The sequence below is a fragment of the Solea senegalensis genome, linkage group LG7, assembly GCF_019176455.1.
Source record: "Solea senegalensis isolate Sse05_10M linkage group LG7, IFAPA_SoseM_1, whole genome shotgun sequence".
NCBI classification, from domain to species: domain Eukaryota; kingdom Metazoa; phylum Chordata; class Actinopteri; order Pleuronectiformes; family Soleidae; genus Solea; species Solea senegalensis.
In genome coordinates, this window is record NC_058027.1 from 3208012 (window position 1) to 3230362 (window position 22351).

General features: G+C 41.0%; 1 protein-coding gene across 2 annotated transcripts in view; it reads left to right on the forward strand.

Annotated features, from left to right (window-relative positions):
• Positions 1-4896: 4896 nt before the first annotated feature.
• apba2b (amyloid beta (A4) precursor protein-binding, family A, member 2b) overlaps positions 4897-22351 on the forward strand; it is a 67004-nt gene continuing 49549 nt past the window's right edge. The window contains exon 1 of one of the 2 annotated variants that reach the window (XM_044030340.1): positions 4897-5021. The gene's annotated coding sequence lies outside the window, so the exon portion shown is untranslated. The remainder of the gene's footprint in view (positions 5022-22351) is intronic. The other variant, XM_044030342.1, reaches the window with a different exon arrangement.

Sequence of the window (22351 nt, forward strand, 5' to 3'; positions counted from 1 at the left end):
ATTATAGCACAATATTGCGTGTCGATATCGCATTAAAGATATTCATGATCATAGACCACAGAGTTTCAAAGTAAAAGTGTTTGTTTTGATATGGAACTATGCATACTTCACAATAATAACATATTTGTGATGATAAATTAATCTCGTTATACCAAAAAACGGAGAAATAAATTAATAAAACTAAGTAAAAACTACTGCGGACAACTGTAATTGAGACACCAGACAAGCTTTTTGTATATATAATTACAGCCAAATATCTCATTATACTACTGTATACTACCGCATGTGGCCCACGAGCCACCAGTTTGACACCTCTGCCATAGACCATCCCTGTTCTTCACCGACAACAATCACGGGGCAAATCTAATAAATCACAGCAGGGCAAGGTCACAAGTGTTGTGACTTTCCCTAAATGCCCCAAAGATCAAACTGTAGCTTCAGAAGAGATAATGCTGATGTGATTTGAATGTAAAGCACATCCCACAGGAGTTTATCAAGCCTATTATCCATAAATGACGAAAACAGAATCAGAACTAAAAAGCCCACGTTCTCATATATCATTGTACGAGACAAGGAAACCAGTCTAAAAACAGTGCAGTGGTCAGTGAGAGCCAAGTGTGCACTGCGATCATAGTTGGCAATGCCTAAATGTTACGTAAAATGATTACCAAAGAACAAAAATAATCAGACTTTATTTATATAGCACCTTTCATTAAAAGCAACACAACACAAAGTGCTCCACTGGATAAAAACACAACGAGGAGCAACCATAGAATTGGACTGAGATCACAGTTCTGTACAGGGTTCCATGCCGAGTCTCCGTTTGTTATTTATTTCTTTGTTCAATCACCCAGATTTCTGTCTTGACGCCTCTCTCGCAACAGCCCCTTTGACATCGCATCGCAATTTATGTGCAAAGCAGATATTCAGCCTCGCCGCTTCTGCTTTATATCATATGTGGATACTTAATCTCCTAAATACAGAGTGCATTCATTTCCAAGATATGACACAATCTGCTTTTTTCCCCCGTTCCATCGGCCTACTTCTCGTTGCGTCAGCGCTCTTCCTCACCCCGACACCCTCTAATCTCCCACTGTATGCGTGCTGAATATTTATACGCCTGTCATAGTGTCATCTCTCAAGTCAAAAACAACACATTCATCAGCGAAACTCCCACCGCGCTTTCACCCACCACTGGTTTTCAGTGGGCTGTGTTGTCAATTCTTCAAAGATTCGTTCAGTGTCTGGGAGTTTATATATCAAAGCTATACAGAAATAAGAGTTTCCACACACTTGCACAATTCTAAGACACTATGTTGTTGTAATCGATCATTGTTATACACATCAGGAAGAATGTGATGTGTTTTTACAGGATCATACATGTGGTGTGGGTCACTGCCATCTTTAGACCATCGTCTGTGGACAAAACCAACATTTTAAATGTGGAAACAGCTCCAAGGGGACTGCGAGTAACTTTAGGAAACAGTCTCACAAGAAATCCACTATTGAACCATGAACCAATATCATGCAGGAGGGGTTATGATCCTTGGAGCAGTGTTGTTGTAGGGAAATTTGCCCCTGGCAGAGACTCCCTGGGTAAATTGGTCTTCGGTGAATGGTCAGACAAAGAAGAACCAGTGTGCCCCTGCCCTGAGATTTACCAGGGCCAAAGCCTGAAGGCAGCCCTCAGGAAAGGTGGCCTGTCGCTGAGCACGTACCAGCTGAGCCTTCACCTATTCAGACCCAGTCCAAAGCAGAGACATGGGTCAGTCCTCCAGTGAGCTCACCCTCTGGTGCAGCAGACAGGGCCGGGCTTCCTCGGCGGTCCGATCTGTAGTTACTGAAATGGGCTTTCAGGACATGGGATGTCACCTCTCTGGCAGGGAAAGAGCCAGAGCCTGTGCAGCAGGCTGATAGATGTCGACTAGATATCGTCAGGCTCACCTCAACCAACTAAGCTTCCCGAGTGGGGCCGGACTCTCTCTTCTATGCTGAGGTTGCTTCACCATTAAGTAAACCAGACTGAATGCCTTATTTTTAATGACTCACACGCTGACCACAGAAAGAATTAAGACTCCTACACCACGAGAGAACCAGGAACAAGTGGGCCGAGGGGCATTTTGAGTTATTTACAGATTCTTCCAACAATCTCTAACACATGGAAACCTTAAAATATTTGAATGTAGGCACTCCTCAAACTGGTTTAGGGAGAATTTTAGCCTCAAAGATGTAAACTTTCTGGGAGTGACATCATCATCACATTTACAAAGTCCAACCCCCTCCCTGTCACTGACATCTGATATCTGTCAGCCCACAGGACAGAAACTATTGCAGTGGTTTGAAACAATGGTTATCAGATGATCGTATTATAAGCTGTAACAGGAGCATGTGAATACTGAGCTAACTCATAACAATGTAGCCACGTAACGTTCTGAAACGCACAGTGGATTATTAAAAGACAGCGTCCGGCATGAAAAAACACTTTTTAATCCCAGTATGTGACTTTCGAATGAACATTGTTAATGCAAACTCACCCCAGAAGAAGGTAGGAGGTTAGAACTGTACCTCTGTTCACCTCAAGATGTCCAATTATTGTACACGCTCTTTCGGCCTCTAAATAATCCATCCCTTTGTTGTGTATAAACTCTGGAAAGTTCAGTACACGTTGCGGCTTCCTCCTCCGTAGCATTTCCGCAGTATAGCAGAAGTGAGATTGGCGTCGGCGTCACCAGAAGCCTCTGTCTTCGTCAAGATTTGCGCTGTAACAGCCACGATTAAGTTCTTCTGCAATGTGTTTTTTTCCTTGTCCATCTTCATTCAACGGTGAAAACACAGCAGTAGTAGCAGTGAGGATTAAGCGATCAATTCAAATACAAAGCTTATGGTTTTATGACCCACAATACTGTGATTTGAAGCATGCGGGGGCTTCTTTGTAATTTCAACCTCCATATTGTGTAAGAAACCAAAATCTCTGATTTCTCTATTTGTGCTGGGACACTTAGGCTGGACTTCAAACAGACACAGCTGCACTAACGAGTACTTGTTAGTAGCTAACGAGGCACAGGTGAACCAAATGAAGGCGGGGCTTGTAATTAGACAGGCAGGGAAACAAAGGCAGGAAGCAAAACAAGGTGAAATAAGAACACAGACTGAATGTCAAATAAAACACAACTTGACCATGACAACAGCAAAACAGATGAAGATTTTAAAAAACAACGACAACAAAAAACAGAACTAAACTAAACTAAACTGAGTTAGTGACCATGAAGAGGCGTGCCTGATGGTTGGAGAGGTAACTTTAATTTAAATGTGTCACGTGTAATATAAGCTGTGTTGTGCTTTACCCAGAAGACTCTAGATGGTAGCAGTGAGCTGGTGAAGATGGTTTGATTTTTTTGTGCATCTTGGTAGACCGGGAACTGTGTTAACGAAAACTGTAAACAAATTTACACAATGACAAAAACTATTGAATGCGAATGAATTTAATGTATAAAATGTATGAAAGTAATATACAAGTTTAGTGTTTACAGAGGAATATGTAGGATGTTATGGAGAAAATGACTGACAATGCAAACAAGGAAAAGTTTTATTTGTTACCTATAATGTTCCTTCCACAAAGATGGGTGCAATAACATATACAGTACATACAGTATAAATAATCTAGTACCATAATATACAATTTAGTCCAATATAATGACTCTTCAAATCCTTCAGTGGTAAGAACATAAAGCTTTTAGAGAAAGATTTTGATTCATGCACATAGAGATGTCTTAATAGTTTATACTGTTTACAACTGGCTATAGCACTGGTTCCCAAAGACTGGGTCTGGACCCACAGATGGGTCACAGGAGATTTCCTTTTGACAAAATTAATTAGCTGAATTTCCCCAACCTTTTGGTTACATGTATTCATTTTAAATCTCCAGGAAAGGATTTGTTTACCAAATCAAAATGATATAAGGTGTTAGAGACATGGCTTTAAATGAGTCACTACATTATGCACAAGTCTGCTATTGTCACATAATATTGTGATTTTTTTACTTACTATTCCTCTTGCCTGTTATGCTATTTCAGGACATGAGCAAGTTTCCCCTCATGGAACAAAATAAAAGATCCAAACTTGGCTGTGGTTATAGACATTCATGCTACCACTAACTATAACACAGTCACACCACCCACATCTATCTTTATATTATTCAGTCTATATTTATATTATTAGAATGCAGACTAAAAAAAGACAGCGCTCAACATCGTTCCCATTGCAAGCCCAAGGCATGAGCGAAGTAAGCAGCTGCTTACTGTTTGGCGAAAAAAGTAACATAGAAAAATATTAGATATTTAGTTTTATTTTGGAGTTGAAGATTAAAAAAACAGGTGCTTCACTTTACTGCCCGATTGACGCGATGTGAGCATATTTTAAACAGAAGTAAGGGGCATTTCTTTTCACCATCAACCAAACATAAATTAAATAATACATTTGCGTCCGGGTTGAACGCAGCATAAGGTTAAAAAACAAACAAAAGTTAGACTGGTTTGGTGTAAATGACACAACTACAAATAATGCAATTTCTAGTGGTATATATTTAGGGGAATTCTGCTTTGAGCCCCCTAAAGGTTTGAACCGGCCCTGCACAAACATGAAACACCAGTTTTACCCAGTTGCCATCTCTGTGCTGTTAAAGTAAACCAAAATAAACACAACCTGGGATTTATTTACTTCATGTGTAAGTGTTGGAAAAAATCTAAATAAAAAACTTATTTACAAAATAATAAACTGTGTGTGTGTGTGGCAGCAGCGTGGAGGTGCATTCACGGACCAGACAACTGCAGTGGGGTCGGTTTATGTTATACTCGTTCCGGGGCGTCGCTGTCAGTGAACAGCCTCAGTGTAAGAAGGCTCTCAGCTGCTCACACACACACGGTGAGTGATGCTCGAGCAGCAGCAGCAGCAGCAGCAGAAAGCAGCATTAACCTCACAGACGTGGACAGAAGCTGACTCGGACGGCATATGAAATTCACCAGGTAAGACAAACGTTATCGGTAAACACGGACGTTCCTCCTCGAAGGCACCCGGAGGAGGAGGAGGAGCAGCGGTGCGTGGATGCTGATCTCTCCGCCTGGAGGATTTGTAGCATCGGCTTCGGCGCTGGAGCCGGAGCTTTGACCGAAAACGTTTCCCTCCCTGTACTCAGATAGTATTCCCGGGTAACCTCATTAAAAAAGACCGGAGTTTATATCTGTTCACAGCTAATGATAAAAAAAAAACAAAAAAAAAACACAGTGATTCGTCCATGCGCAGCCTTTAGTCTACGCCTAAAATTATCGATTGTTTTTTAATGTTGCCACAGGCCTTTAGTGTCTCATCAGAGGAGGAAGGTCATCAATTTTAACACGTATTTAATGGTCCAGCGCCTGCATCGTTTATGGCACCTTAGGCGTTTGAGTTGGCCCTTTTTAACCTTGATATCTGCTCATTTTCTCCACTGTCGTGTAACATGTCTTCTCGTCTTTGTTTTTGTCCAGTATATCAGTGACCTGTTATAATTAGTTGAATTCCTCCCACCAGTGAGGAGGCTTGAAGTCGGTGTTAACTGTAAAACCTTGGCGGTCAGCCGAAGATGACCAACGCGGTCTCTGACTGTCTTGTGTTTGGTTAAAAGAAAAGTTGCACTTGAACACACGCTGTGTCAACTATAGCCGGACAGCAATGAGCAAGTATGTTTTATGCTGGTGTGAAAGGAAACTGCTTTACTTATCCCCTCTTTTTTAAGAAAAAACGTCGTTTTGACATCTCTAGATTTGCAGTTTGGTGTCCACTCTTATGTGCTGTTTATTTTTCTATATGGGATCATCATTTACAAAACTGATTCAATGTTCTACTGAATAAGGCCCGAAAAGTAGTGATTTAGACCATCCAAAAAGTTTACTAGTGTTATAAATCACCTGGAAAGTAGCCTCAATTTCCCATTTTCTGTTTTTTGCAACAGCAGAGTGGCCCCCTGGTGGCTATTTGGTATATTTTAACTTCCTGATTTGCTTCAACCGGTCCAATTTTCAAATATGGTCCATTTGACGACTGCAGCTTTATATTTTAACAATGGCCAGACAGTGAAATGAGTAACTTATGGATGAAGGTGCGTATATGAGGTCTTGTTGTGTGTCTCATCGTCTAATTGGCTGGTCCACAGCTCATCGCTGCATTGCAACGTGGATTCAACATTCTGAATTGGTCAAAAAGCCATAAAGAGCCAACAGTGTCCCCATTACTAGCCGTCATCAGCGATGCCATCAGTGGTCACTAACCCCATCCCTCAGATATGGGAAGATTAGAGAAAAAGGCTAAGGCTAAACACATACATGGAAACACAGGTGATATTATGTTCTAATGCGACCCTGCTCTCGTACAGTACCACCGGAATGTGACGGCTGCTCATGTGTGTCATGCTGTTGGAGCGTATTGGTTGTGAAATGAATATACTGAATTCCAGCTGGTTAATTCCTAAGTGTAAGGCTTGTGAGTTTGATGTTTGGTGGAGGATTGTATTTATGCTTCTGTGGCTCGCCCGCTGTGTGCCACTGCGAGCCTGTACCAGCCACAGAGGAGAGCAGGCGCTGACAGCAGTGGTGTCTGGCTGTTCATTGTTCAGAGGGAGATGGAGACAGACTCACATGGTCTGCTTTACATCATCATGCAGTGTTTCGTCCATACACTCTGTCCTCATGCAGTCACGCAGGAGTTGTGTCACTAACCGCTGTCCACTCGTGACGTCTCTTCAGTCTGTGTGACGTTTACGCTACAAGTGTTATTTAGATTATTTGTCTCCTCAGAGCAGTGTTTTCCCTGGATTAGATTAGCACATTATTATAATAATATAATAATTTGTGTTACGATGGACAGTGGTGTGAACCTCATAGCTTCATACAGTACAGTGTAAAGCCCAGTGATTATTATTATTTATGATTTATAGCATTTTATGGGCTTCTATAGCTCTTACTGTATATTTGACATATTTTATTTGTTTATGTTTTATTTTCCCTACCATGTAGCACTTTAAGATTTGTTTTTTTTCAAATGTAAACTATATAAATACAAATGAAATTCGTTATTATTATTATTATTATTATCATTGAATTAATTCCATTCAAATGGAAGCAAGAATTCAAATTTAGATCGTGTGCTTTTTTTGAGATTAAAGCGACCCATCGTAGCCTCTTTACTAAGTCTCAGTACTCCTTGTGTTGCTCATATGGAATTTTTAATGATAGTAAAGGTGCAGTCTGTAAGAATCAGTGCCATCTAGTGGTGAGACTGCAGATATTAATAAATGGAAGACTCCGGTCCTTTCCCCTCTCCCTTCCCCAAGCACATGAGGGAACTACGGTGGCCCGTGCATGCCAGAAATGATATAATTAGTCTGTTTGCATCGTAATCTTCTGCTTCAAGATATGAAACAAGCTACTGTAGGAACGTGTCAGCCTCTGTAAAGCAAGACCAATGCTTAAAGCACAAATAAAACTATTTATTTACTGTTGGGCAGTGGACACTGTACAGTGAACAGACAAGAGGACAGTGGTTGTTGATGCAGCTGAGGAGCATGTGTGAGTGACGATCAAGGCTATAGCGGATGAGGTCAGATATGAAAGAGAGTAATGTATGGCTATTAGAGAAAGTGAAGGGTCCCTGGAGAGCCATGATGGAAGCCTATAAGGCCTTGGAGGACGCACACAACATGTTGACTTGCCGCTTTGTTGACAGTAAAGAAGTTTACTTCTTGAAGGCTGTCAGTTTTTCCACCGCTGTCCTCCGGTGCGTGTCTCTTTGACTCCTCAGCTGTGTCTCGCTGCGCCTGGAGCCGCAGGGGCAGCACTTGAACTGAAGGACAAACAGCCTTCGTACAGGCTGCCGGGCTGTTCTTCATGCTGCAGTAGAGGATGCTGAATTTAACACCAGCGGAGGAAACATAATAGCGCAATGGCCCTCAGCCCAGCTCGGCACATTGTGAAGGATAATCACAATTATTTGGAAATCTGTGATTAAACCATTACCATACCATGGTAATTGATATAAACACTAGCCAAACAACAATATATATTCAGCAGAGATGAGTCTGCCTCACTGTGGATGTTAGTGCTGCAGGGAAACCAGTTATCCGTTACATAACGACATGCATAATATCCTCTTAAAAGCTTTGCTCAATAAGATATGGACGCACATATCAAACATGTGCATTGTCTACTCTGTTTATAACACGTGGCGTGGGCAGTGGAGCAATAAAAAGACAACAAAAACAAGCAAACGATTGCGAGATGATAAAACCTGTAAGCACAACGGCGCGGCGGGTGTTGGTTTTCATTTCACGTCGGGGAAAGTGAGCTTTTGTAAGATAAGTGCTCCTGCACCGCCGTTACCGACTATTGTACTACTGCAGAAAAAAAGCTTTGTGAGTGAGCAGTGAAAGTGAGGAACATGTCGTCCGTCACCGGGTTCTTCATCACATGCGGCGGGATCACACGATGAACACGCGTCACATGTTGAAGCTGCAAACACACTGTGGTGTGCAGCTCATAGGTCACACTGCTCACTGTATTAAGTAGCAAACAGATGTGCGGCGGGATTACAGATTACGGGTCCATATGCATGAGAATGAGTTTAGGAGAATCTGCAAAAGGTTTGTATCAAATCCGATTTTTTATCCATATAGAACCAGTTTTTTTTGGAGCCCTGGGATGTGGTTTTTTGAATAACCGGTCCTGCATATTCATGTATACAACCCATATGCAACTACTTTGGGAAAACGATGATGTCAGAGCACCACCTCTCTCTTGCTTTTGCACTAGTTGATCAATTATTTTCTTTCCTTAGTTGCCAATTTTAATCTGGGATGAGCCGATACGATACCGGTCAAAATCACTGGATCAGATTTAACAACAGCATTTTAGCTTGTTGTTGAGCTGTTAAGTTCTTCTTTATGGGGGAATAATATTTGTTACACAGTTAAAGAATTATGTCTTTATTTAAAGCTTCATAGTTTAAAAACTGTTTGGGACTGATATCGGTATCTGCAGATACTTGAGTGTGATATGATATGATATGATATGAAAAAGTGGTATCGTGCCATCCCTAATTGTAATGTATACTTGTTCAAATGTACTATTTTTGGTGCCACATACTAGGGCTGAACAATTAATCGATATGTTATCAAATCGCAATATGGCCTACTGCGATTTTCAAATCACAAGAGGCGCAATATTTTTTTTAAAGCCAAAGTGTGTGAAAATGTAATGATCTATACAAGTCTTATTCCACAGACTTTGTTTCTCACACCTCTCCACAAATATCACACAGTCTTCGAATTAAAATGATAACAATCCCAACAATGGCGGACATGACAGCACACCATCACCGAGGCAACAACTGCTAAACTCCGATAGCCGCCTACAGCACTGAGCTCCAAACCCCGCCCACCATCAAGTGTTAAAGCCATGTGCACGTTAGTTCCTCGTTAATAATGTGCATTTTATCTAAGACTGCAACGAGTACTCTATGTACACTTTGTTTCAATTTTACACAAACAGAACTGTCTGTGTTTGAGAGGTCCATTTGCAACCGATTCAGTGACTTGAATACATGTCATCATTTTGAGGTTTTGGCAAACACAGATTGATATTTTATATAATTTTGTAAGAAAGAACTCATTGATTAATATATACAATCATAGTCAGATTAATTGATCATGAACATTATAAATTTGTCGCAGCCCCAGTGCAGAGACAGCACAAGGTTGGTAATCAGGCAACAAAGGAACGTGAGATGCATTGAATTGAATCACTGTCCTGTGCTCGTGCTGTGGATTGCTTCCATTATTCATCATCTCTTGAGGGTATTTGTCCGGATGACATCATCAATACATCACCTGCTCCGGCTGCTTTGATTCATGCGCTGAGCCATAAAAGTCTGCTGTTTAAGAAAATAAGATGCATATGCTCACTCGTATAGTTATTGTACCCGATTCTGACTCTGACAGGCTCAGGCAGTAAACTGGGAAAGGCGTTTGAGCGGACAGAGGCACTTAATCTCCACATGTGCTGATTGAAAATGTGCTGGAACACTCTACTCTTTCCTCTCTATCAGCCTCTCCGTTGTTTCATAAGCTAATTTGAAATAGCACTGTAACCCAATATATCTAGAAACTGGCTCATCGATTGCCCTGCATTGAATAGCTTTGCTGATCTGTTTGCATAGTAAGGGCTTCCACTCCTCCAATTTGTCTTTTCTGTGAGTTTATTGTTGAATCACAAACCACATTTCATCATAAAATAAATGATTTTACTGGTTTACATTCGTGGGCTGGATATCAGGCCGTGAGGCCAGGACATGAAAATTACATCTCAAGTATAAAAATTTTTAAAGCGCACACACTTAACGTGCAAAATAATAACGTAGCTTAACTCCAAAAGGATCTACACATTTATTTTCCTAAATATTATATCACAACTTGTGACAATACAATTGTTAAGGGTAATGGCTGTTGATGGTTAGTGTTGATTTTATTTTCTTGTGCCAAATTGTCATTTTAGGGGTGTTTATTGATCCGGCGGTTGACCTATTATGCTACAGGCAGCGTTCACTTGTTGTCATAGCAACCGTAAACATCCTGTGTTAGCTGAAACAGGCAACATGTATATCCGGCTATTAAATCTGACGTCGTCAAAATACGATTTCCAGGTCCAAACACTTCGTTGAATCAAAACAGACAACAACGGCCGAACATGTGAACAATTACGATCACCTCTTTCTTCAGTGAGACCATCTGTAAAATGACAGATACGTGTTTTTTTTTGTTTTTTTTAAACTCAGATCTGTTCAAACAATGGGGAACTACGGAGCCATGGAGGTTTAGGGCTTTACTAAGTCGCACGCGCGCTTTGCTAAGTCACATGCATGGTTTACTAAGTCTCGTGTGCGAGATCGCAAAGCCTGCGTGCGACTTAGTATAGCGCGCATGCGACTTACTATCTTGCGTGTGCGACTTGGTGAAGCGTGCGTGCGACTTATTAGTGACTTAGCGCGCATGCGACTTAGTAAAGCCTGTGTGCGACTTAGTGAAGCGCGCATGCGACTTAATATCTTGCATGTGCGACTTAGTAAAGCGTGCATGCGACTTATTATCTTGTTATCTTGCGTGTGCGACTTAGTAAAGCATGCGTGCAATTTATTATCTTAGATGTACGACTTAGTAAAGTGTGCGTGTGACTTATTATCTTGATGTGCGATTTAGTAGAGTGCGCATGCGACTTATTATCTTGCGCGACTTAGTAAAGCGTGCGTGCGACTTATTATCTTGAATGTGCGACTTAGTAAAGTGCGCGTGCGACTTAATATCTTGCGTGTGCGACTTAGTAAAGCCTGTGTGCGACTTAGTAAGGCGCACATGCGGCTTATCTTGCGACTTAGTAAGTGTGCATGCGACTTATTATCTTGTTATCTTCGTGTGCGACTTGTGCGTATGCGACTTAGTAAAGCGCGGAAATCTTGCGTGTGCGAGTAAATCTTAGTAAAGCCTGTGTGCGACTTAGTGAAGCGCGCATGCGACTTATCTTGCGTGTGTGACCTAGTAAAGCGCGCGTGAAACTTATTATCTTGCATGTACGACTTAGTAAAGCGCGCGTGCGACTTCTTATCTTGCGTGTGCAACTTAGTAAAGCGCACGTGCAACTTATTATCTTGCATGTACGACTTAGTGAAGCGTACAGGCGAGATAATACGTAGTTAGAGTTATTAAGCACTATGCATGCGCTTACAACAACACGATAGTAGCTGTGATGTGTTTGTAAAAGCCTAAGAAAACACGACTGCAGATGTGTCCTTGGGTTGTGACACGGAGGACAACATGGACTGTCAATCCTTCAAAGAGAACTTTTTTCCACTCCCGTGCTTCACCACTCTCTTTGTTTACACTCATTACTTTTACTATGCAGAGTGCTCTCATCGGTCAATACCACTGATGTGACTGAGCGCGTCTTAGAGGGCATGGAGAGGAGGGAGAGAAAAAAAATAAATCACACATGCCAGACTTTCTATCAGGAGATCATGAGGCTTTTCAGACGTGGCCCTGGCTGTCTATGACACATTAGACGGGGGCTGATGAGTCCTGGGCTTACACACTGTTGCCTCTGCATTAGTCAGAGCTGCAAGGATAAGTGAGTCAAAATGACAGCATTACATTTAACATGTTGATGCCACTCAGCAGTCACCATATATATTTACTCTGACAGTCATCTAACATAGATAGCTGTTTCAGCAAATAATATCTGACAATGGCTGTAATTGTCCTTACCTTATGCACATAAAATATGTCTAACATTTTCTGTATACCTGATATAGTTATCAGTTCTCTTTAAGATGTGTTTGCAGTCGGGATGTCACGATTATAGATTTTCCTGCTACGATTATTGTCTGAGAATGAATCACGATATGACGATAATATTACGATTATCGCGATTATTGTGCGTGCATTGATTTCACAACACTATGAATGTGTAAAATCACATGAACACTGCTTATAGGTCTTAAAGTTTCATTTACTACCAACATAACAAAATAATGTAGCAACAAAGTATAGTAACCAAAAAGTACACAAAAAATGACAGTCATTGTATACACTACACTAGAGATGTTCCAATACCATTATTTTCATGATTAAAACAAGAGATGTGATTTTTTCTTCATTTAAAGAACTGCATCATTTCCAGGTTTGACAAATCGATTAATCGCGGAAATAATGGACAGATTAATCGATTATGAAAATAATGGTCAGTTGCAGCTGTAACCGTGACTTCCCTAGTTTGCAGCAGACTGGTCAGCTCTTGCCGTCGACCTCTAGTGTTACACACGATGATGATACGATGACAGCCATATTAGTTACTGTGAAGCTGTTTTGACAGCGCTGTCTTAATCGATTTGTTGTTCCTTGAAAGTGTGATCTATTTCTTCTCGCTTCATGCTTAAAAAAAACAAAACAACTCCACTACCTTTCTTTACACTTGTTTGAAGCTATTGCCTATACCGTCGCTTTCATTCACTGGCTAATATGATGTGAAAAGTGGCTTTAGAGAGTGTTATTAAAGATGAAGTGTGGGGGATTTTACCGCAGGGATGTGACACGACTAACAGGTAAAGAAAATGTGCAGGAATCCAGGTCACATTCCGTGAATCACTCGAGCGCGGTCATGGAAATGCTGTCTGGTTTTTATTGTTTTTGACAGTTGTTGTGAGCTGTTGTTTTTTTTTTTGTTTCCTGTGAAGTATTAAGGCAGTTTAAGGAGCTGTTGTGCTTTAATGACAGTATGCAAAGTAACATGGATTTTATTAGCAAGTCTTGACGTTATCCAACTCATCAGTGAGATGTAACTTGAAGTAATCATTATGAAGTGATGTCACACAGGGATGTGTAAGACTTTATCGCTAAGACAGCTGTGTCATGTACACTCCGGGTGTGAAGACTGACTTGGAGCCGCTCTGTTTCCTTTCTTTTTTTCGGCACTCATGAAACATTGATCTGTCGCAGCTCAACCCGACATCATCAGTGCAGGCAAAGATCCTGCTGAGTGGAGCATCAGAAAATCATTCTCAACACCTGCCCTCTTTCTATCTGCTTGTTTTTCAGGTCCGACTCTGCAATGCTGCCGCACTGAGCTTTTAATTTAAGGATTAAACTCACCTCAGAAACTGTAATGACTCTTGAATGTGTGTGTTGCTCGGCGTCAACCTCTTGCTGAAGCGTGCTGAATCATTTCCTGCCTCAGACAGTTTCAGTAACCGCAGATGTTTATCAGCTGGCAATTTATAGCACGCTTTTACGGTGACTTCCATCTTGAACTGTTAACAGGTTTTACATTTCAAACTAAATGTACGTTTTTGGACATGGTTTACAGTCTGTCGTCGAGGTTTTAGTCTCATATGCAAGCGAGCAATTCATCTACACGTCATATAGCAGGGTTAAAGATCACAAATGACCTGCTGCATTATTTAAATACTCCTACCATAAATTAGCAATAATAGTTCAAATGTGAATGACCATTCGTGATACAAAATAAAGATTCTTTGATACATGCAGGAGATAAAACTGCAGTGTGGTCGTAGACTGAAGGAAGTGATGTTTACACGCCTGCAAAACGAGTCCAAATCAGTTTCACACTCTGATTGAATTGGGCCAAAATGGGAGGAACGCAAAATGGCAAAGAAAGAAACCCCATCTCCTTCCCATCTCCTTCAGTGCTTGGTAAAAAAACCTTTCAGAGCTGCATTAATCACGGGTGGCAATAGACCCGGCTCTGAAGCAACAATAAATCAAGAAAGCCCGAGAATGAGAAGCACTGAAAACACCATACTTTGGTGACATCAGTTTTCTTTCCCTTTACAGTAGTGTGTCCTCCTCTGATGAGACCCATCAGATGAATCTGACCAGATAAATGCACTTACTCTGCAACTGCGGGGTAGAAGAGTCGAGTGCCTTTGAAAAGCATCCGCAACCCCTACTATAATGAATTTGTAGCCACTCCACTGAGGTGTACGTACGACGCCCGTCTGCAGTGGAGAGTTTACGAGTGAGTGCGCTAAGGAGAAATAAATACAAAATGGATGGCGATGAAAACCCAGGCGGTAGCGACGAGAATCGCACAACCACCCGACCTGAGCTTGTGCCGGAAAAAGGTTAGCATTCTGGCGACGTCCCAGATTTTCTTCCAAGTCATGAGTCGAGCAAGTGGAAACACACCATATGTCACTTAAGCCATCATTGAGTTTTGAGTCTTTTGTTTTGCAATAAACATTTCGATTGGTGAAAAAACTTGCCGGAGAAAATTCACATGTCTTCCAGAATCGTGCAGCCCTAACGTCCGCCATAAAAATCTCAACTCCCTTTTAGAATCCTTGACATCTGTAAGGTTAGCGTTTGTGCTGATGTTTTGCACACAGACGTTTACAGACGGCGTCCACTTATATGTCCCCATACTGTCCCATTTTCCTCTAAATGGGAACATCATTTACAAAATTGACTTTCTGTTCTGGAGAGCGCCGGTAGCTGACATCACGCAATCCATCATGCAACAGCTGGAATGAAAATAATGTCATCTTGGCAGGAAGCCTCGGTGTTCCAATCCAAAGACGTATACACCGGGCAACATATACAGCAGGTAATAAGTCTGACAGCATCTCTCGTCGGCTATAAAACGCACTTAACACGCGCGTAGAAGACTGAGTGATTGGAACCCATATGCAACAGTTTCCACTTAGGTACAAAAAACACTGTTTACAATAGCTTATCGCTTTAATTCTTGTTTATTGTGAAGATGCCGGGTCACAGCAGGTTCTGGATGAATAGCCTGTTCTGGCTGTTTCTATACTCGTGAAAGGCTAAGTTATATTCAGTCTCTGTGGGTTTTTAGTGCACGGTGAAATATGTCGGATTGAAACCGGCATTGGCACCATTCCATTTTTTTTTTTGCAAAAGCTTTTTTCCTGTCACTAAGGTCCTGTAAACAACCTGAAATTAGTGATTGAGGAAAATGTGCACTGATGTTATAAATCAAGTTTAAATCCATTAGAACTGAGTAGTATTCCACTATGATTATGAGTATTGTCATTTTGCAGTGGAACAAAATTTGGCAAAATAATGAAATGGTCAGATTTCAGGTTGTGTGCACGCCTGACCTTAATAAGCCCCACTTTCCTCGCCCTCCTGCCGCGCGTCAGACGACGCCTCCCGCTCCCCTGTCGCGCTGTCACTTAGCGTCCGACTTAGGCCTAAGATGCATTCATCAAGTCATCTCATTAGCTCGCACATTTTGTGTGAAGCGCGGCGCGTCATTAGCATTTAGATGTCGCTGAGAGAGCCCTCACCTGCTGCTGCACGTACAGTCTCACATTGGTGCATTTCCTTCTGGCGATTGTCTTATCTGAACAGTGAGAGATTGCTGCCATTTGACGAGACTGTGTCGCCTGTGACGTGCAGAGGGGAACGTATTTGCACATAAAATGAAACACTTATTCCGGCGTAATGGACGTGATTTAGGCTGAATTTCGAATTGCTTCTGTGTCATTATTCTTTTTCTTTAATAGCGGGACGAGTTTGTTGATTGACAGGCCAGGTGATTGTTCACTGGAGGTGCGATGAGGACGATGGTCCTCAGTCTTTCTGCCGTGATAATGGAAGACAGAACTGCAAGACTCATCTCCCCTCATGCACTTACTCTTAGCTCTAATGTAATTGTATATGTATAATTATTACGCATCACGTTCAATTTATTGTTTTAACATTTTCATTCATGTACTGCTTTGTGCTTCTGCATGATTTTCACAATGAAGCAACACTCAATGACTGTATATAATAAGATCTGTTTATAATAAGCCTTTAAATCATACAGAGCAGTGGTTCTCAGACTTTTCTTTCAATAAGTTATTGTGCAAATGACATTGTACAAATAAAAATTTTCAAATTGAAATATGAAACGTGCAATTATAACTATAACAACAATAAACATAAATTTTGATAACAAAGAATACCAATATCAGTATTTTGCAGTGTTGTGGTACATTACCACTAGACCAAAAGTACCGACTTAAAAACAGAACTCCAAAGTCTGCATGGCCCCACAGTTTGAGAAACGCTGATATAGAGTAATCTGATGTCCCTCGTTGTGTATTGTTTCTTTATTTAAGACAAAAATGCTTTCCCATGGGATTTTTTTTTGTTCATCTTCCAGCCAACCTGGGCTGAGAGACAATAATTTAATTTCGGACCGTGCTGGTTCGACAATAACGCTGAAAAGCAGCAGTCCGGTCATGAACGTCCACACCCTGAGTCAGAGTGCCCTCCTGCACAGGGTCAAAATAATGCTGAAGCATTCTCACACCAAAGGAAATAAAGAAAATAAGAAGTATGTGGTTTTCAAACAGAACAACAGAAAATAGGAGTAGACCAATCTTCTGTTTCGTGTTAAGGAGTCTGGCACTTTGCCATTTGGCTTTGTTGCCAAATAGCACAATTTAGTTGAGTTTAATTTAGTTTGATTTTTTTGTTGTTTATAAAGCACATACAGAGCTTAGTTAATGCTCGGTTATTGCTCAGGGACGAGACATCACGTCAGCATGGCAGCGAGCAACCTTGTAAAACCCTGACGCAGTGTTAAAAGTCAAGGAACAGCTTATGCAAGGTTTTAGAGTGAACAGGGAACTATAAGCCCTCGCCTGTCACGCGAGACGAGGCAGAAAAGTTTGTGATCAATGAGGATAGATTTCCTGCTGGAGATGGGCTTTGATGGGCTGAGCTGCTCTTCTTGTGAATATAAGTGTGTTTGTGTTGCGTTGGTTTGTATATGTGTGACGTGTGAAGCAGGGCGAGGCAATTATTAGATTATTAGATTATACTTGTGCAATACCCATTCACACAGAGGTTCCTGGATTTACAGTTAAATTTCGATATTGCATATTTTAAGATACGGTATCTTAAGGTGAAGGATTCAGTTCATTACAGACTACAGGTGTCATAATTATAGGTTTGCAGATGGCAGAGGGCTGTGTCTGTGAGCGGGGGGGGCAAACCCCTGCTGCAAACACCTGGAAAGGTGTGTGACATCGTTTTGTTCAGTTCTAAAACATGAGACATGATAATAACAATAATAATAATAATAATAGTAATAACAATAAAAAAGGCTAAACTAAACTAAATGGAAATACTCATGTTTAGCAAGCAAGAAACTCACCGCACAGCATTGATTAAAACCTTTTATTTCTTTGATGTTCATTGATCTTCTCGCGTGGCATTTATTTTATCAAACAGAGGGCGATTTATTTTGACAGAACGTTTGCGTTGAGGTCAGTGATGGGAGTAACGACGTTAGTTTTGTCAGTAACGAGAATTATCGTCACTGACAATTATCGTCCATAATTCTACATATACAGTGTGTATACAGTATTTAGGACGCTATGGAAAATCAGCATACATCTTGAGCAGCTGTGCCGGTAATAGATGAAAAACCATTTGCACTCTGCCGACATGTTTTTCTTATGAATGTATGTGGCACATGAAATATTAACCGTTATCTGGCTCAGCGACAGCTTGTGCATCTCTGTCTCCTCAGTTTGGTCGGTGTCAGGACGAGGTCTGGCTGAAACCCTTTTTTTGGCGGCAATTTTTAGGCCCTTTCATTTTTTTCCTCCACCTAGAGAATTGCAATTACACGTTCTAATACTCGTGCAATATCACGGACGGGTAAATGAAATATTCAAGCCTGAGCTGGACCTCTCTGATCAGCATCATTGCTATTGACCGCAGCGGAGATTTCTCCCCACTCGGTTGCTTCCTTTGATCCCGCTTCTCAGGCTGTCAAACAGAATCACCTTGATCTTTTGAAAGTCAGACGTTATGATGCCTGTAGCATCTGAAGCTTCTCTTCTTGATCGTATGGCACATCTCAGACATCTCAAACTCAAGGGACGACGGTCTCTAAACCATTAATATGTAGGAGCGTGGTATTCAAATTACAATCGTTTTCAGCCGCTGCATTTAGCGAGGCCTGATCAGGCGTGTGCCAGGATGTCACATGTGAAACCTGGATTATGGAGATTTGATAAATGAGGGCCACAGTCCAATAATACATAGATTTTACTCATTACTATGTATCATTCTTCCGTATAATTGCAGCACTGTATAAGAACGTGATTACTGCATAATAGAGCTACTGATAATGACTCTTAAAGTATTAATTAGTACTTTTTAATAAAAAAAAATTATTCATTTAATTTTAAAAAAATCCCTAAAGATTGGAGCTGCAATGGTTTATTAATTAATTGACTTGTCAGAAAATGATGATAATCAGTAAATAATTTCCGTTATTTGTCATGAATTCATGCCACTAATTAGATGGTTCCCATTTTCTGCTACTCACTGCATTAGGTTGTGGTTTACTGGATGTTTTTCTAGGTCAGACAGATTTTGTTAGAATGAATATTATCTGCAGATGATGTTGGCACCAAAAGGTCCCAAGAGCTAATGAAGGAAAAGCCAAAGCCACTCAGTTAATCAGTTAAAATGTGAAGAAGCCATGACACTCTCAAAGGGAGTAACCCTGAATACACCTGAAGAAGAGATATGAGATGTCTCATAATCATTATAAAATGTCTCTGTATTTATGCTGATTCCCTCTACTCTGAGATGAATACTCAAGGTCGATTGTTGCCGTGCAGTAAAAAACAAACAAACTGCGACTGTGATTGTTTGGGAATGATTTATGACTTTTGGCGAGGCCGTTCTCAAAAGTGGATACCGAGACGACCATATCAGCAGTCATTAATAGAAACAGTGATTTATGCATCGGGGTTCAGAAGCTGTGAAACAAATGGAATTGCATTATTTGTTCCACTGGGGAATGAGGCTATACGATTGTCTTTGATTCCTGGATCGCAGCAGAGTCACACATCTTTTTTGGGTTGGTTGTCGGTTGAGATGTGTTTTGTCTCGAGCGCTGTATATTGCTGCAGTGTGCTGCAGTGTGAGTTGGACCTGTGGGACCAATCCCAACCTCAGGGCTGAATTCAAGTAGGAGGGAAATAATGGTGAACTGGTGGTTAGATGAGCGCAGCACTATCAGCGTAACTCTCTCTCTCTATGTCAGGGGTAGGGAACCTATGGCTCGCGAGCCAGGTGTGGCTCTTTTGATGATTGCATCTGGCTCGCAGATTTCGGCTTTTCAGATAAAACATAAAATATTATCACTTGTTTTAATCCATCCATCGATTTTGGAAGTGGAGGAAACGCAAGTGAATGACATAAATGCAGCACCGTTCTATTTCCTGGCTTTGGATGAGTCAACAGACGTAAGTCATTTGTCGCAGTTCAGTGTGATTGCAAGATATGCTGCTGGTGACACACTGCGCGAAGAAAGTCTTGCTGTTCTGCCAATAAAAGGGTCCACAAGAACCAGAAGTCGCATTAAGGGTGAGTATTATAACAACATTATTTAAAAGAATAAATTCAGAGGCTTATTATACTCACATTTAGTTAAATTCAGTCTTAAAATATATTATATGGCTCTCACTGAAATAAATTTGTAAATATTTTGCTTTCATGGCTCTCTGAGTCAAAAAGGTTCCCGACCCCTGCTCTATGTTATACATTTACCTTGTGAGGACAAAATGTCCCTCACATTTTCACTTAGCGGGACACACACACTCAGCATTTGAATATTATAATAACAGGGTCCCGACAAGATCAATCAAAAGTGATGCGGTCAAAACAGTGTCATCACTAAGGTTGGGTACTGTTTATAATTGAACCGATACGGTACCGGTATCGGTATCTGGAATTCGGTACCATATTTCGATACCAATGTTCAGTTATAAAACAAAATCTATCCTTCTCAGTTTCACCAAGTTAGTTAGCTAACGTTTCTAGCTTGAGTGGCTTCAGGGGTGTCGCTACTAGCAATGCTAGTAGTAGCACTGCTAGCGTTGGTAGCTGATGCAGCAGTCGTCACTTTCCATGAGTCAAAAACGGGACAAAAGTACCTAAAATTTGGCACAGATTCATGTACCAAGTACAAAAAGTACTGGCTTTCGGTACCCAACCCTAGTCATCACAATTACAGTATATTTTTTGAATAATTAATATACTGTAATTTTATAGTTATTGTGGTATGTTCAGAAAGCCTGGAGTTATTGGTGTAAAATTAAGTGTTGGTTTATTACACTCAGGCATCGCTCATCCTTTTCTCTCCTCTGTATCTGCCGAACGTGACATTCCCCTGAAAGAATGAGTCAGTGATTGTCGGTATATGTCACAGTTCAAATTTTGCCATTTCCCTCTGGTCTTTATTTCCTCTCGCCAGTGTTTGCCCAGAAAAACTGAAATGAAGCTCTGCAGCGGAATCAGCAATTGGAGCTCTCATTTTTGAGAAAAGCTTTGATTTTCACAAATATTATTGCATAATCAAGTGCAAATCTCCTGTGTCAACGAGGAATCACAACAGATTATTTGGTGAGCAGATGCCGCTGCAAAAGCCTTCCTGTTTTAGCAGCCCTTTAAAGTTCCCACTTCCCTACAGCCCCCTGTGGCTGAAGGGAAACGGCTATCATTGCTGACACGTGTGCGTGCTGCGGGTGTGTTTTCTGGTTGATCAGATATAAATGCTGCGTTAGGACAGAAGCCTTTAGGCCCTCACAAAGGGAGCTCAGGTTGTGTTGATAAGAAGTGACTTGCAGTCTTGGCACAGTCGGTGGCAGATGGTGTAGCCCTGCTGTCTGAGTATGGGAAAGTAGCAGCTGCCCTTAAACCTTGTTGAAGGGTGAGTAGCTCCCATGTTGACACATTCACTGGCAAAGGTACGATTCAGTTAAGGAAGGAGTCTGACTCTAGATATCTATATCTATATATATATACATATATATGTATGTATATATATAGATACATATATGTATCTATATATATATAAACATACATACATATAGCTATACATATATATGTGTGTGTGAGTGAGAGAGAATATTGTGGCAGTGGCAACAAATGCATTAAAGATTAGAAACTATGCTTGCTAAGGACACCACCTTCTGTTTCTGTGTGCAAACATTAGGGCCCAAAGGCAGATCGAAAAAAAACGAAACAAGAAGTCTTTAATAAACAAACGAATAAAAAGGCAAAACCACTGAAAAGCAAGAAGGGGAAAGACAGGGAAACTCAGCAGCTAAACAGGATGAGCTGAAACAAATGAACCAACCAAGTGGCTAAATACACTAGGGAGGCGGGGCCTAATCAAACACAGGTGAAACTAACAAGACACAGGTGACTCTACAAAATAAAACAGAAACTTAAGGTTTTAAGAAAACAGAACAAAAAAAGTATATTATCAACACAAGCACAGCTTTTATGCTTGCGTATTATGTAATTCTACAGTGAAAATAAAACAGTATAATTTAAACTCTCAGTGCCCTGCCCAGTCTGTTACTACTCATAACTAAGAATGCTGGAGAGCCTGACTTCTCACACAACACACTCTGGCAGCAGTGAGGTAAATGTGGAGCTTTATAAACTACTGTATATATCAGTCAACTTCTAGTGAGAATTGTTATAGTGCCACAGGAACAAGTCTCTACAAAACTATATCTGTCTAGTTTGCCCAACAATAATGACAGAATAAATTGTCCTATGTATTAAATGTCATGTTGTGTGTTTCTCTTCACTGCTGCTAATAGACGTGCTGCTGGGTTGTGAGCAGGCATTGACATGGCAACCTCTGGGCCCTCGAGAGCTCCTTAACTCGCTGTCAACTGACTGTGGAAAAATATGGAGGAGATTTTG